Below are 17057 nucleotides of genomic sequence, written 5' to 3'. Positions count from 1 at the left end.
AGCACGACTTTATACCAATGTGCACGCTCAGCGTGTTAACAATTGTAGTCATCGCTTTGAAATATCTCTGTTTGCCTCTGCCAACCAGCGATTCCTTCGCCGTGGTCCACAGGAAACTCGGCTTTCTAGAAGTCGACGATTTAGTGCAAAAGACACTTAGCTTACACGCACACGAGCGGAATGACTTTATACCAATGTGCACGCTCTGCGTGTTAACAATTATAGTCATCGCTATGAAATATCACTGTTTACCTCTACCAACCGGCGATTCTTTCTTGGCGGTCCACAGAAAAATAGGCTTTCTAGAAGTCGACGATTTAGCCAAAAAACTCTTATCTTACGCGCACACGAGTGGCATGACTTTATGCCAATGTGCACTTTCTGCGTGTTAACAATTGTAGTCATCGCTCTGAAATATCTGTTCACCTCTACCAACTGGCGATTCTTTCGTGGCGGTCCGCAGAAAACTCTGCTTTCTAGAAGTCGACGATTTAGCGCAAAAACCACTTAGCTTTCGCGCACACGAGCGGCATGACTTTATGCCAATGTGCACTTTCTGCGTGTTAACAATTGTAGTCATCGCTCTGAAATATCTCTGTTTACCTCTACCAACTGGCGATTCTTTCGTGGCGGTCCACAGAAAACTCGGCTTTCTGGAAGTAGACGATTTAGCGAAAAAAACATTTAGCTTACGCGCACACGAGCGGCAAGACTTTATACCAATGCGCACGCTCTGCGTGTTAACAATTGTAGTCATCGCTCTGAAATATCTCTGTTTACCTCTGCCAACCAGCGATTCTCTTGTGGTGGTCCACAAAAATTGCCTTTCTAGAAGTCGACGATTTAGCGCACAAAACACTTAGCTTACGCGCACATGAGCGGCATGACTTTATGCCAATGTGCACATTCTGCGTGTTAACAATGGTAGTAATCGCTGTGAAATATCTCTGCTTACCTCTACCAACCGGGGATTCCCTCGTGGTGGTCCACAGGAAACTCGGCTTTCTAGAAGTCGACGATTTAGCGGTAAAAACAATTAGCTTACACGCACACGAGCGGCATGACTTTATGCCAATGTGTACCCTCTGCGTGTTAACAATTGCAGTCATCGCTCTGAAATATCTCTGTCTACCTCTACCAACGGGCGATTTTTCGTGACGGTCCGCAGAAAACTCGCCTTTCTAGAAGTCGACGATTAGGCGCAAGAAACACTTAACTTACGTGCACAGGAGCGGCATGACTTTATGCTTATGCGCGCACTCTGCGTGTTAACAGTTGTAGTCATTACTCTGAGATATCTCTGTTTACCTCTACCAACCGGCGATTGTTTCGTGGCGGCCCACAGAAAACTCGCCGTTCTAGAAGTCGACGATTTAGCATAAAAAATACTTATCTTTCGCGCACACGTGTGGCATGACTTTATGCCAATGTGCACACTCTGTGTTTAACAATTGTAGTCATCGTTCTAAAATATCTGCGCTTACTTCTACCAACCGGCGATTCTTTCGTAGCGGGACACAGAAAACTCGGCTTCCTAGAACTCGACGATTTAGCGCATAAAACACTTAGCTCACGCGCACTTGAGCGGCATTACTTTATGCCAATGAGCACACTCTGCATGGTAACAATTGTAGTCATCGCTCTGAAATATCTCTGTTTACCTCTACCTACCGGCGATTCTCTCCTGGCGGTCCACAGAAAACTCGGCTTTCTAGAAGTGGACGATTTAGCGCAAAAAACACTTAGCTCATGCGAACACAAACAGCACGACTTTGTACCAATGTGCACGCTCTGCGTGTAACCAATTGTAGTCATCGCTTTGGAATATCTCTGTTTGCCTCTGCCAACCAGCGATTCCTTCGCCGTGGTCCACAGGAAACTCGGCTTTCTAGAAGTCGACGATTTAGTGCAAAAAACACTTAGCTTACACGCACACGAGCGGAATGACTTTATACCAATGTGCACGCTCTGCGTGTTAACAATTATAGTCATCGCTATGAAATATCACTGTTTACCTCTACCAACCGCCGATTCTTTCTTGGCGGTCCACAGAAAAATCGGCTTTCTAGAAGTCGACGATTTAGCTAAAAAACTCTTATCTTACGCGCACACGAGTGGCATGACTTTATGCCAATGTGCACTTTCTGCGTGTTAACCATTGTAGTCATCGCTCTGAAATATCTGTTTACCTCTACCAACTGGCGATTCTTTCGTGGCGGTCCGCAGAAAACTCTGCTTTCTAGAAGTCGACGATTTAGCGCAAAAACCACTTAGCTTTCGCGCACACGAGCGGCATGACTTTATGCCAATGCGCACTTTCTGCGTGTTAACAATTGTAGTCATCGCTCTGAAATATCTCTGTTTACCTCTACCAACTGGCGATTCTTTCGTGGCGGTCCACAGAAAACTCGGCTTTCTGGAAGTAGACGATTTAGCGAAAAAAAACATTTAGCTTACGCGCACACGAGCGACCTAACTTTATGCCAATGTGCACACTCTGCGTGTTAACAATTATAGTCATCGCTATGAAATATCTCTCTTTACCTCTGCCAACCAGCGATTCTCTTGTGGCGGTCCACACAGAAAACTTGCCTTCCTCGAAGTCGACGATTTAGCGCACAAAACACTTAGCTTACGCGCACATGAGCGGAATGACTTTATCCCAATGTGCACACTCTGCGTGTTTCCAATTGTAGTAATCGCTGTGAAATATCTCTGTTTACCTCATCCAACCGGCGATTCCCTCGTGGTGGTCCACAGGAAACTCGGCTTTCTAGAAGTCGACGATTTAGCGGTAAAAACACTTAGCTTACACGCACACGAGCGGCATGACTTTATGCCAATGTGCACGCTCTGCGTGTTAAAATTGTAGTCATCGCTTCGAAATATCTCTGTTTACCTCTACCAACCGCCGATTCTTTCGTGGTGGTCCACAGAAAACTCGGCTTTCTAGAAGTCGACGATTTAGCATAAAAAATACTTATCTTTCGCGCACACGTGTGGCATGACTTTATGCCAATATGCACACTCTGTGTTTAACAATTGTAGTCATCGTTCTAAAATATCTGCGCTTACTTCTACCAACCGGCGATTCTTTCGTAGCGGGCCACAGAAAACTCGGCTTTATAGAAGTCGACGATTTAGCGGTAAAAACACTTAGCTTACACGCACACGAGCGGCATGACTTTATGCCAATGTGCACGCTCTGCGTGTTAACAATTATAGTCATCGCTATGAAATATCACTGTTTACCTCTACCAACCGGGGATTCTTTCTTGGCGGTCCACAGAAAAATAGGCTTTCTAGAAGTCGACGATTTAGCCAAAAAACTCTTATCTTACGCGCACACCAGTGGCATGACTTTATGCCAATGTGCACTTTCTGCGTGTTAACAATTGTAGTCATCGCTCTGAAATATCTGTTCACCTCTACCAACTGGCGATTCTTTCGTGGCGGTCCGCAGAAAACTCTGCTTTCTAGAAGTCGACGATTTAGCGCAAAAACCACTTAGCTTTCGCGCACACGAGCGGCATGACTTTATGCCAATGTGCACTTTCTGCGTGTTAACAATTGTAGTCATCGCTCTGAAATATCTCTGTTTACCTCTACCAACTGGCGATTCTTTCGTGGCGGTCCACAGAAAACTCGGCTTTCTGGAAGTAGACGATTTAGCGAAAAAAACATTTAGCTTACGCGCACACGAGCGGCAAGACTTTATACCAATGCGCACGCTCTGCGTGTTAACAATTGTAGTCATCGCTCTGAAATATCTCTGTTTACCTCTGCCAACCAGCGATTCTCTTGTGGTGGTCCACAAAAATTGCCTTTCTAGAAGTCGACGATTTAGCGCACAAAACACTTAGCTTACGCGCACATGAGCGGCATGACTTTATGCCAATGTGCACATTCTGCGTGTTAACAATGGTAGTAATCGCTGTGAAATATCTCTGTTTACCTCTACCAACCGGGGATTCCCTCGTGGTGGTCCACAGGAAACTCGGCTTTCTAGAAGTCGACGATTTAGCGGTAAAAACAATTAGCTTACACGCACACGAGCGGCATGACTTTATGCCAATGTGTACCCTCTGCGTGTTAACAATTGCAGTCATCGCTCTGAAATATCTCTGTCTACCTCTACCAACGGGCGATTTTTCGTGACGGTCCGCAGAAAACTCGCCTTTCTAGAAGTCGACGATTAGGCGCAAGAAACACTTAACTTACGTGCACAGGAGCGGCATGACTTTATGCCTATGCGCGCACTCTGCGTGTTAACAGTTGTAGTCATTACTCTGAGATATCTCTGTTTACCTCTACCAACCGGCGATTCTTTCGTGGCGGCCCACAGAAAACTCGCCGTTCTAGAAGTCGACGATTTAGCATAAAAAATACTTATCTTTCGCGCACACGTGTGGCATGACTTTATGCCAATGTGCACACTCTGTGTTTAACAATTGTAGTCATCGTTCTAAAATATCTGCGCTTACTTCTACCAACCGGCGATTCTTTCGTAGCGGGACACAGAAAACTCGGCTTCCTAGAACTCGACGATTTAGCGCATAAAACACTTAGCTCACGCGCACTTGAGCGGCATTACTTTATGCCAATGAGCACACTCTGCATGGTAACAATTGTAGTCATCGCTCTGAAATATCTCTGTTTACCTCTACCTACCGGCGATTCTCTCCTGGCGGTCCACAGAAAACTCGGCTTTCTAGAAGTGGACGATTTAGCGCAAAAAACACTTAGCTCATGCGAACACAAACAGCACGACTTTGTACCAATGTGCACGCTCTGCGTGTAACCAATTGTAGTCATCGCTTTGAAATATCTCTGTTTGCCTCTGCCAACCAGCGATTCCTTCGCCGTGGTCCACAGGAAACTCGGCTTTCTAGAAGTCGACGATTTAGTGCAAAAAACACTTAGCTTACACGCACACGAGCGGAATGACTTTATACCAATGTGCACGCTCTGCGTGTTAACAATTATAGTCATCGCTATGAAATATCACTGTTTACCTCTACCAACCGCCGATTCTTTCTTGGCGGTCCACAGAAAAATCGGCTTTCTAGAAGTCGACGATTTAGCCAAAAAACTCTTATCTTACGCGCACACGAGTGGCATGACTTTATGCCAATGTGCACTTTCTGCGTGTTAACCATTGTAGTCATCGCTCTGAAATATCTGTTTACCTCTACCAACTGGCGATTCCTTCGCCGTGGTCCACAGGAAACTCGGCTTTCTAGAAGTCGACGATTTAGTGCAAAAAACACTTAGCTTACACGCACACGAGCGGAATGACTTTATACCAATGTGCACGCTCTGCGTGTTAACAATTATAGTCATCGCTATGAAATATCACTGTTTACCTCTACCAACCGCCGATTCTTTCTTGGCGGTCCACAGAAAAATCGGCTTTCTAGAAGTCGACGATTTAGCTAAAAAACTCTTATCTTACGCGCACACGAGTGGCATGACTTTATGCCAATGTGCACTTTCTGCGTGTTAACCATTGTAGTCATCGCTCTGAAATATCTGTTTACCTCTACCAACTGGCGATTCTTTCGTGGCGGTCCGCAGAAAACTCTGCTTTCTAGAAGTCGACGATTTAGCGCAAAAACCACTTAGCTTTCGCGCACACGAGCGGCATGACTTTATGCCAATGCGCACTTTCTGCGTGTTAACAATTGTAGTCATCGCTCTGAAATATCTCTGTTTACCTCTACCAACTGGCGATTCTTTCGTGGCGGTCCACAGAAAACTCGGCTTTCTGGAAGTAGACGATTTAGCGAAAAAAAACATTTAGCTTACGCGCACACGAGCGACCTAACTTTATGCCAATGTGCACACTCTGCGTGTTAACAATTATAGTCATCGCTATGAAATATCTCTCTTTACCTCTGCCAACCAGCGATTCTCTTGTGGCGGTCCACACAGAAAACTTGCCTTCCTCGAAGTCGACGATTTAGCGCACAAAACACTTAGCTTACGCGCACATGAGCGGAATGACTTTATCCCAATGTGCACACTCTGCGTGTTTCCAATTGTAGTAATCGCTGTGAAATATCTCTGTTTACCTCATCCAACCGGCGATTCCCTCGTGGTGGTCCACAGGAAACTCGGCTTTCTAGAAGTCGACGATTTAGCGGTAAAAACACTTAGCTTACACGCACACGAGCGGCATGACTTTATGCCAATGTGCACGCTCTGCGTGTTAAAATTGTAGTCATCGCTTCGAAATATCTCTGTTTACCTCTACCAACCGCCGATTCTTTCGTGGTGGTCCACAGAAAACTCGGCTTTCTAGAAGTCGACGATTTAGCATAAAAAATACTTATCTTTCGCGCACACGTGTGGCATGACTTTATGCCAATATGCACACTCTGTGTTTAACAATTGTAGTCATCGTTCTAAAATATCTGCGCTTACTTCTACCAACCGGCGATTCTTTCGTAGCGGGCCACAGAAAACTCGGCTTTATAGAAGTCGACGATTTAGCGGTAAAAACACTTAGCTTACACGCACACGAGCGGCATGACTTTATGCCAATGTGCACGCTCTGCGTGTTAACAATTATAGTCATCGCTATGAAATATCACTGTTTACCTCTACCAACCGGGGATTCTTTCTTGGCGGTCCACAGAAAAATAGGCTTTCTAGAAGTCGACGATTTAGCCAAAAAACTCTTATCTTACGCGCACACCAGTGGCATGACTTTATGCCAATGTGCACTTTCTGCGTGTTAACAATTGTAGTCATCGCTCTGAAATATCTGTTCACCTCTACCAACTGGCGATTCTTTCGTGGCGGTCCGCAGAAAACTCTGCTTTCTAGAAGTCGACGATTTAGCGCAAAAACCACTTAGCTTTCGCGCACACGAGCGGCATGACTTTATGCCAATGTGCACTTTCTGCGTGTTAACAATTGTAGTCATCGCTCTGAAATATCTCTGTTTACCTCTACCAACTGGCGATTCTTTCGTGGCGGTCCACAGAAAACTCGGCTTTCTGGAAGTAGACGATTTAGCGAAAAAAACATTTAGCTTACGCGCACACGAGCGGCAAGACTTTATACCAATGCGCACGCTCTGCGTGTTAACAATTGTAGTCATCGCTCTGAAATATCTCTGTTTACCTCTGCCAACCAGCGATTCTCTTGTGGTGGTCCACAAAAATTGCCTTTCTAGAAGTCGACGATTTAGCGCACAAAACACTTAGCTTACGCGCACATGAGCGGCATGACTTTATGCCAATGTGCACATTCTGCGTGTTAACAATGGTAGTAATCGCTGTGAAATATCTCTGTTTACCTCTACCAACCGGGGATTCCCTCGTGGTGGTCCACAGGAAACTCGGCTTTCTAGAAGTCGACGATTTAGCGGTAAAAACAATTAGCTTACACGCACACGAGCGGCATGACTTTATGCCAATGTGTACCCTCTGCGTGTTAACAATTGCAGTCATCGCTCTGAAATATCTCTGTCTACCTCTACCAACGGGCGATTTTTCGTGACGGTCCGCAGAAAACTCGCCTTTCTAGAAGTCGACGATTAGGCGCAAGAAACACTTAACTTACGTGCACAGGAGCGGCATGACTTTATGCCTATGCGCGCACTCTGCGTGTTAACAGTTGTAGTCATTACTCTGAGATATCTCTGTTTACCTCTACCAACCGGCGATTCTTTCGTGGCGGCCCACAGAAAACTCGCCGTTCTAGAAGTCGACGATTTAGCATAAAAAATACTTATCTTTCGCGCACACGTGTGGCATGACTTTATGCCAATGTGCACACTCTGTGTTTAACAATTGTAGTCATCGTTCTAAAATATCTGCGCTTACTTCTACCAACCGGCGATTCTTTCGTAGCGGGACACAGAAAACTCGGCTTCCTAGAACTCGACGATTTAGCGCATAAAACACTTAGCTCACGCGCACTTGAGCGGCATTACTTTATGCCAATGAGCACACTCTGCATGGTAACAATTGTAGTCATCGCTCTGAAATATCTCTGTTTACCTCTACCTACCGGCGATTCTCTCCTGGCGGTCCACAGAAAACTCGGCTTTCTAGAAGTGGACGATTTAGCGCAAAAAACACTTAGCTCATGCGAACACAAACAGCACGACTTTGTACCAATGTGCACGCTCTGCGTGTAACCAATTGTAGTCATCGCTTTGAAATATCTCTGTTTGCCTCTGCCAACCAGCGATTCCTTCGCCGTGGTCCACAGGAAACTCGGCTTTCTAGAAGTCGACGATTTAGTGCAAAAAACACTTAGCTTACACGCACACGAGCGGAATGACTTTATACCAATGTGCACGCTCTGCGTGTTAACAATTATAGTCATCGCTATGAAATATCACTGTTTACCTCTACCAACCGCCGATTCTTTCTTGGCGGTCCACAGAAAAATCGGCTTTCTAGAAGTCGACGATTTAGCCAAAAAACTCTTATCTTACGCGCACACGAGTGGCATGACTTTATGCCAATGTGCACTTTCTGCGTGTTAACCATTGTAGTCATCGCTCTGAAATATCTGTTTACCTCTACCAACTGGCGATTCTTTCGTGGCGGTCCGCAGAAAACTCTGCTTTCTAGAAGTCGACGATTTAGCGCAAAAACCACTTAGCTTTAGCGCACACGAGCGGCATGACTTTATGCCAATGCGCACTTTCTGCGTGTTAACAATTGTAGTCATCGCTCTGAAATATCTCTGTTTACCTCTACCAACTGGCGATTCTTTCGTGGCGGTCCACAGAAAACTCGGCTTTCTAGAAGTCGACGATTTAGCGGTAAAAACACTTAGCTTACACGCACACGAGCGGCATGACTTTATGCCAATGTGCACACTCTGCGTGTTAACAATTATAGTCATCGCTATGAAATATCTCTCTTTACCTCTGCCAACCAGCGATTCTCTTGTGGTGGTCCACACAGAAAACTTGCCTTCCTCGAAGTCGACGATTTAGCGCACAAAACACTTAGCTTACGCGCACATGAGCGGAATGACTTTATGCCAATGTGCACACTCTGCGTGTTTCCAATTGTAGTAATCGCTGTGAAATATCTCTGTTTACCTCATCCAACCGGCGATTCCCTCGTGGTGGTCCACAGGAAACTCGGCTTTCTAGAAGTCGACGATTTAGCGGTAAAAACACTTAGCTTACACGCACACGAGCGGCATGACTTTATGCCAATGTGCACGCTCTGCGTGTTAAAATTGTAGTCATCGCTTCGAAATATCTCTGTTTACCTCTACCAACCGCCGATTCTTTCGTGGCGGTCCACAGAAAACTCGGCTTTCTAGAAGTCGACGATTTAGCGCAAAAAACACTTAGCTGACGCGCAAACGACCAGCATGACTTTATACCAATGTGTACCGTCTGCGTGTTAACAATTGTAGTCATCGCTCTGAAATATCTCTGTTTACCTGTACCAACCGGCGATTTTTCGTCAGGGTCCGCAGAAAACTCGCTTTTCTAGAAGTCGACGATTTAGCGGTAAAAACACTTAGCTTACACGCACACGAGCGGAATGACTTTATGCCAATGTGTACCCTCTGCGTGTTAACAATTGCAGTCATCGGTCTGAAATATCTCTGTTTACCTCTACCAACCGGCGATTCTTTCGTGGCGGCCCACAGAAATCTCGCCGTTCTAGAAGTAGATGATTTAGCATAAAAAATACTTATCTTTCGCGCACACGTGTGGCATGACTTTATGCCAATATGCACACTCTGTGTTTAACAATTGTAGTCATCGTTCTAAAATATCTGCGCTTACTTCTACCAACCGGCGATTCTTTCGTAGCGGGCCACAGAAAACTCGGCTTTATAGAAGTCGACGATTTAGCGGTAAAAACACTTAGCTTACACGCACACGAGCGGCATGACTTTATGCCAATGTGCACGCTCTGCGTGTTAACAATTATAGTCATCGCTATGAAATATCACTGTTTACCTCTACCAACCGGGGATTCTTTCTTGGCGGTCCACAGAAAAATAGGCTTTCTAGAAGTCGACGATTTAGCCAAAAAACTCTTATCTTACGCGCACACCAGTGGCATGACTTTATGCCAATGTGCACTTTCTGCGTGTTAACAATTGTAGTCATCGCTCTGAAATATCTGTTCACCTCTACCAACTGGCGATTCTTTCGTGGCGGTCCGCAGAAAACTCTGCTTTCTAGAAGTCGACGATTTAGCGCAAAAACCACTTAGCTTTCGCGCACACGAGCGGCATGACTTTATGCCAATGTGCACTTTCTGCGTGTTAACAATTGTAGTCATCGCTCTGAAATATCTCTGTTTACCTCTACCAACTGGCGATTCTTTCGTGGCGGTCCACAGAAAACTCGGCTTTCTGGAAGTAGACGATTTAGCGAAAAAAACATTTAGCTTACGCGCACACGAGCGGCAAGACTTTATACCAATGCGCACGCTCTGCGTGTTAACAATTGTAGTCATCGCTCTGAAATATCTCTGTTTACCTCTGCCAACCAGCGATTCTCTTGTGGTGGTCCACAAAAATTGCCTTTCTAGAAGTCGACGATTTAGCGCACAAAACACTTAGCTTACGCGCACATGAGCGGCATGACTTTATGCCAATGTGCACATTCTGCGTGTTAACAATGGTAGTAATCGCTGTGAAATATCTCTGTTTACCTCTACCAACCGGGGATTCCCTCGTGGTGGTCCACAGGAAACTCGGCTTTCTAGAAGTCGACGATTTAGCGGTAAAAACAATTAGCTTACACGCACACGAGCGGCATGACTTTATGCCAATGTGTACCCTCTGCGTGTTAACAATTGCAGTCATCGCTCTGAAATATCTCTGTCTACCTCTACCAACGGGCGATTTTTCGTGACGGTCCGCAGAAAACTCGCCTTTCTAGAAGTCGACGATTAGGCGCAAGAAACACTTAACTTACGTGCACAGGAGCGGTATGACTTTATGCCTATGCGCGCACTCTGCGTGTTAACAGTTGTAGTCATTACTCTGAGATATCTCTGTTTACCTCTACCAACCGGCGATTCTTTCGTGGCGGCCCACAGAAAACTCGCCGTTCTAGAAGTCGACGATTTAGCATAAAAAATACTTATCTTTCGCGCACACGTGTGGCATGACTTTATGCCAATGTGCACACTCTGTGTTTAACAATTGTAGTCATCGTTCTAAAATATCTGCGCTTACTTCTACCAACCGGCGATTCTTTCGTAGCGGGACACAGAAAACTCGGCTTCCTAGAACTCGACGATTTAGCGCATAAAACACTTAGCTCACGCGCACTTGAGCGGCATTACTTTATGCCAATGAGCACACTCTGCATGGTAACAATTGTAGTCATCGCTCTGAAATATCTCTGTTTACCTCTACCTACCGGCGATTCTCTCCTGGCGGTCCACAGAAAACTCGGCTTTCTAGAAGTGGACGATTTAGCGCAAAAAACACTTAGCTCATGCGAACACAAACAGCACGACTTTGTACCAATGTGCACGCTCTGCGTGTTACCAATTGTAGTCATCGCTTTGAAATATCTCTGTTTGCCTCTGCCAACCAGCGATTCCTTCGCCGTGGTCCACAGGAAACTCGGCTTTCTAGAAGTCGACGATTTAGTGCAAAAAACACTTAGCTTACACGCACACGAGCGGAATGACTTTATACCAATGTGCACGCTCTGCGTGTTAACAATTATAGTCATCGCTATGAAATATCACTGTTTACCTCTACCAACCGGCGATTCTTTCTTGGCGGTCCACAGAAAAATCGGCTTTCTAGAAGTCGACGATTTAGCGCAAAAACCACTTAGCTTTCGCGCACACGAGCGGCATGACTTTATGCCAATGCGCACTTTCTGCGTGTTAACAATTGTAGTCATCGCTCTGAAATATCTCTGTTTACCTCTACCAACTGGCGATTCTTTCGTGGCGGTCCACAGAAAACTCGGCTTTCTCGAAGTAGACGATTTAGCGAAAAAAAACATTTAGCTTACGCGCACACGAGCGACCTAACTTTATGCCAATGTGCACACTCTGCGTGTTAACAATTATAGTCATCGCTATGAAATATCTCTCTTTACCTCTGCCAACCAGCGATTCTCTTGTGGCGGTCCACACAGAAAACTTGCCTTCCTCGACGTCGACGATTTAGCGCACAAAACACTTAGCTTACGCGCACATGAGCGGAATGACTTTATGCCAATGTGCACACTCTGCGTGTTTCCAATTGTAGTAATCGCTGTGAAATATCTCTGTTTACCTCATCCAACCGGCGATTCCCTCGTGGTGGTCCACAGGAAACTCGGCTTTCTAGAAGTCGACGATTTAGCGGTAAAAACACTTAGCTTACACGCACACGAGCGGCATGACTTTATGCCAATGTGCACGCTCTGCGTGTTAAAATTGTAGTCATCGCTTCGAAATATCTCTGTTTACCTCTACCAACCGCCGATTCTTTCGTGGCGGTCCACAGAAAACTCGGCTTTCTAGAAGTGGACGATTTAGCGCAAAAAACACTTAGCTGACGCGCAAACGACCAGCATGACTTTATACCAATGTGTACCGTCTGCGTGTTAACAATTGTAGTCATCGCTCTGAAATATCTCTGTTTACCTGTACCAACCGGCGATTTTTCGTCAGGGTCCGCAGAAAACTCGCTTTTCTAGAAGTCGACGATTTAGCGGTAAAAACACTTAGCTTACACGCACACGAGCGGCATGACTTTATGCCAATGTGTACCCTCTGCGTGTTAACAATTGCAGTCATCGGTCTGAAATATCTCTGTTTACCTCTACCAACCGGCGATTCTTTCGTGGCGGCCCACAGAAATCTCGCCGTTCTAGAAGTAGATGATTTAGCATAAAAAATACTTATCTTTCGCGCACACGTGTGGCATGACTTTATGCCAATATGCACACTCTGTGTTTAACAATTGTAGTCATCGTTCTAAAATATCTGCGCTTACTTCTACCAACCGGCGATTCTTTCGTAGCGGGCCACAGAAAACTCGGCTTTATAGAAGTCGACGATTTAGAGCAAAAAAAACTTAGCTCACGCGCACACGAACGGCATGACTTTATGCCAATGTGCACACTCTGCGTGGTAACAATTGTAGTCATCGCTCTGAAATATCTCTCTTTACCTCTACCAACCGCGATTCTTTCGTGGCGGTCAACAGAAAACTCGGCTTCCTAGAAGTCGACGATTTAGCACATAAAACACTCAGCTCACGCGCACATGAGCGGCATTACTTTATACCAATGTGCACACTCTGCGTGTTAACAATTATAGTCATCGCTATGAAATATCACTGTTTACCTTTACCAACCGGTGATTCTTTCTTGGCGGTCCACAGAAAACTCGGCTTTCTAGAAGTCGACGATTTACCGCAAAAAACACTTAGCTCACGCGAACACGAGCGGCACGACTTTATACCAATATGCACACTCTGCGTGGTAACAGTTGTAGTCATCACTCTGAGATATCTCTGTTTACCTCTACCAACCGGCGATTCTTTCGTGGCGGTCCACAGAAAACTCGCCGTTCTAGAAGACGATGATATAGCATAAAAAATACTTATCTTTCGCGCACACGTGTGGCATGACTTTATGCCAATGTGCACACTCTGTGTTTAACAATTGTAGTGATCGTTGTAAAATATCTGCGCTTCCTTCTACCAACCGGCGATTCTTTCGTAGCGGGCCACAGAAAACTCGGCTTTATAGAATTCGACGATTTAGAGCAAAAAAAACTTAGCTCACGCGCACACGAGCGGCATGACCTTATGCCAATGTGCACGCTCGGCGTGTTAACAATTGTAGTCATCGCTTTGAAATATCTCTGTTTACCTCTGCCAACCAGCGATTCTCTTGTGGCGGTCCACAGAAAATTCCCTTTCTAGAAGTCGACGATTTAGCGCAAAAAACACTTACCTTACGCGCACACGAGCGGCACCATTTTATACCAATGTGCACGCTCTCCGTGTTAACAATTGTAGTCATCGCTCTGAAATATCTCTGTTTACCTCTGCCAACCGGCGATTCTTTAGTGGCGCTCCACAGAAACCTCGGCTTCCTAGAAGTCGACGATTTAGCCAAAAAACACTTATCTTAAGCGCACACGAGTGGCATGACTTTATGCCAATGTGCACTTTCTGCGCGTTAACAATTGTAGTCATCGCTCTGAAATATCTGTTTACCTCTACCAACTGGCGATTCTTTCGCGGCGGTCCGCAGAAAATTTGGTTTCTAAAAGTCGACGATTAAGCGAAAAAAACACTTCGGTTACGCGCACACGAGCGGCATGCCTTTATGCCAATGTGCACACTCTGCGTGTTAACAATTGTAGTCATCGCTCTGTAATATCTGCGCTTACCTCTACTAACGGGCGATTCCTTCGTGGCGGTCCACAGAAAACTCGGCTTTCTAGAAGTCGACGATTTACAACAAAAACACTTAGCTCAGGCGAACACGAGCGGCAAAACTATATACCAATGTGCACGCTCTGCGTGTTAACAATTGTAGTCATCGCTCTGGAATATCTCTGTTTACCTCTGCCAACCAGCGATTCTCTTGTGGCGGTCCACAGAAAACTTGCCTTTCTAGAAGTCGACGATTTAGTGCACAAAACACTTAGCTTACCCGCACATGAGCTGCATGACTTTGTGCCAATGCGCACACTCTGCGTGTTAACAATTGTAGTAATCACTGTGAAATATCTCTGTTTACCTCTACCAACCGGCGATTCCCTCGTGGTGGTCCACAGGAAACACGGCTTTCTAGAAGTCGACGATTTAGCGGTAAGAACACTTAGCTCATGCGAACACGAACAGCACGACTTTATAACAATGTGCACGCTCTGCGTGTTAACAACTGCAGTCATCGCTTTGAAATATCTCTGTTTACCTCTGCCAACCAGCGATTCCTTCGTGGTGGTCCACAGGAAACTCGGCTTTCTAGAAGTCGACGATTTAGCGCAAAAAACACTTAGCTGACGCGCAAACGACCAGCATGACTTTATACCAATGTGTACCCTCTGTGTGTTAACAATTGTAGTCATCGCTCTGAAATATCTCTGTTTACCTGTACCAACCGGCGATTTTTCGTCAGGGTCCGCAGAAAACTCGCCTTTCTAGAAGTCGACGATTAGGCGCAAGAAACACTTAACTTACGAGCACAGGAGCGGCATGACTTTATGCCTATGCTCACACTCTGCGTGTTAACAGTTGTAGTCATCACTCTGAGATATCTCTGTTTACCTCTACCAACCGGCGATTCTTTCGTGGCGGTCCACAGAAAACTCGCCGTTCTAGAAGACGATGATTTAGCATAAAAAATACTTATCTTTCGCGCACACGTGTGGCATGACTTTATGCCAATGTGCACACTCTGTGTTTAACAATTGTAGAGATCGTTTTAAAATATCTGCGCTTACTTCTACCAACCGGCGATTCTTTCGTAGCGGGCCACAGAAAACTCGGCTTTATGGAAGTCGACGATTTAGAGCAAAAAAACTTAGCTCACGCGCACACGAGCGGCATGACTTTATGCCAATGTGCACACTCTGCGTTGTAACAATTGTAGCCATCGCTATCAAATATCTCTGTTTACTTCTACCAACCGGCGATTCTTTCGTCGGAGTCCACTGAAAACTCGGCTTTCTAGAAGTCCACGATTTAGCGCAATAAACGCCCACATGAGCGCCCACATGAGCGGCATGACTTTATGCCAATGTGCACACTCTGCGTGTTAACAATTGTAGTCATCGCTGTGAACTATCTCTGTTTACCTCTACCAACTGGCGATTCTTTCGTGGCAGCCCACAGAAAACTCGGGTTTCTAGAAGTGGACGATTTAGCGCAAAAAACACTTAGCTCATGCAAACACGAGCGGCATAACTTTATGCCAATGTGCACACTCTGTGTTTAACAATTGTAGTCATCGTTCTAAAATATCTGCGCTTACCTCTACCAACCGGCGATTCTTTCGTGGTGGTCCACTGAAAATTTAGCTTTCTAGAAGTCGACAATTTAGCGCAAAAAACAATGAAGTTACGTGCACACGAGCGGCATGCCTTTATGCCAATGTGCACACTCTGCATGTTACCAATTGTAGTCATCGCTCTGAAATATCTGCGCTTACCTCTACCAACCGGCGGTTCCTTCGTTGCGGTCCACAGAGAACTCGGCTTACTAGAAGTCGACGATTTAGCGCAAAAAATACTTAGCTGATGCGCAAACGACCGGCAAGACTTTATGTCAATGTGTACACCCTGCGTGTTAACAATTGTAGTCATCGCTCTCAAATATCTCTGTTTACCTCTACCAACCGGCGATTCTTTCGTGGGAGTCCACAGAAATCTCGGCTATCTAGAAGTCCACGATTTAGCGCATTAAACATTTAGCTCACGCGCACACGAGGGGCACGACTTTATGCCAATGTTTACACCCTCCGTGTTAACAATTGTAGTCATCGCTCTAAAATATCTCTCTTTACGTCTACCAACCGGCGATTCTTTCGTGGCGGTCCACAGAAAACTCGGCATACTAGAAGTCGACGATTTAGCGCATAAAACACTTAGCTCACGCGCACATGACCGGCATTACTGCATGCCAATGTGCACAATCTGCATGGTAACAATTGTAGTCATCGCTCTGAAATATCAGTGTTTACCTCTACCAACCGGCGATTTTTTCTTGGCGGTCCACAGAAAACTCGGCTTTCTAGAAGTCGACGATTTACCGCAAAAACACTTAGCTCACGCGCACACGAGCGGCACGACATTATACCAATATGCACGCCCTGCGTGTTAACAATTGTAGTCATCGCTCTGAAATATCTCTGTTTACCTCTACCAACCGGCGATTCTTTCGTGACGGTCCACAGAAAACTCGGCTTTCTAGAAGTGGACGATTTAGCGCAAAAACACTTAGCTCATGCGAACACGAGCGGCAGGACTTTAGGCCAATGTGCACTTTCTGCGTGTTAACAATTGCAGTCATCGCTCTGAACTATCTCTGTTTACCTCTACCAACTGGCGATTCTTTCGTGGCGGTGCGCAGAAAAC

Source organism: Dermacentor variabilis, chromosome 8 (assembly GCF_050947875.1).
Source record: "Dermacentor variabilis isolate Ectoservices chromosome 8, ASM5094787v1, whole genome shotgun sequence".
Taxonomy (NCBI): Eukaryota; Metazoa; Arthropoda; class Arachnida; order Ixodida; family Ixodidae; genus Dermacentor; species Dermacentor variabilis.
The sequence above is the reverse complement of the archived record's forward strand: the minus strand, read 5'-3'. Positions refer to the sequence as shown.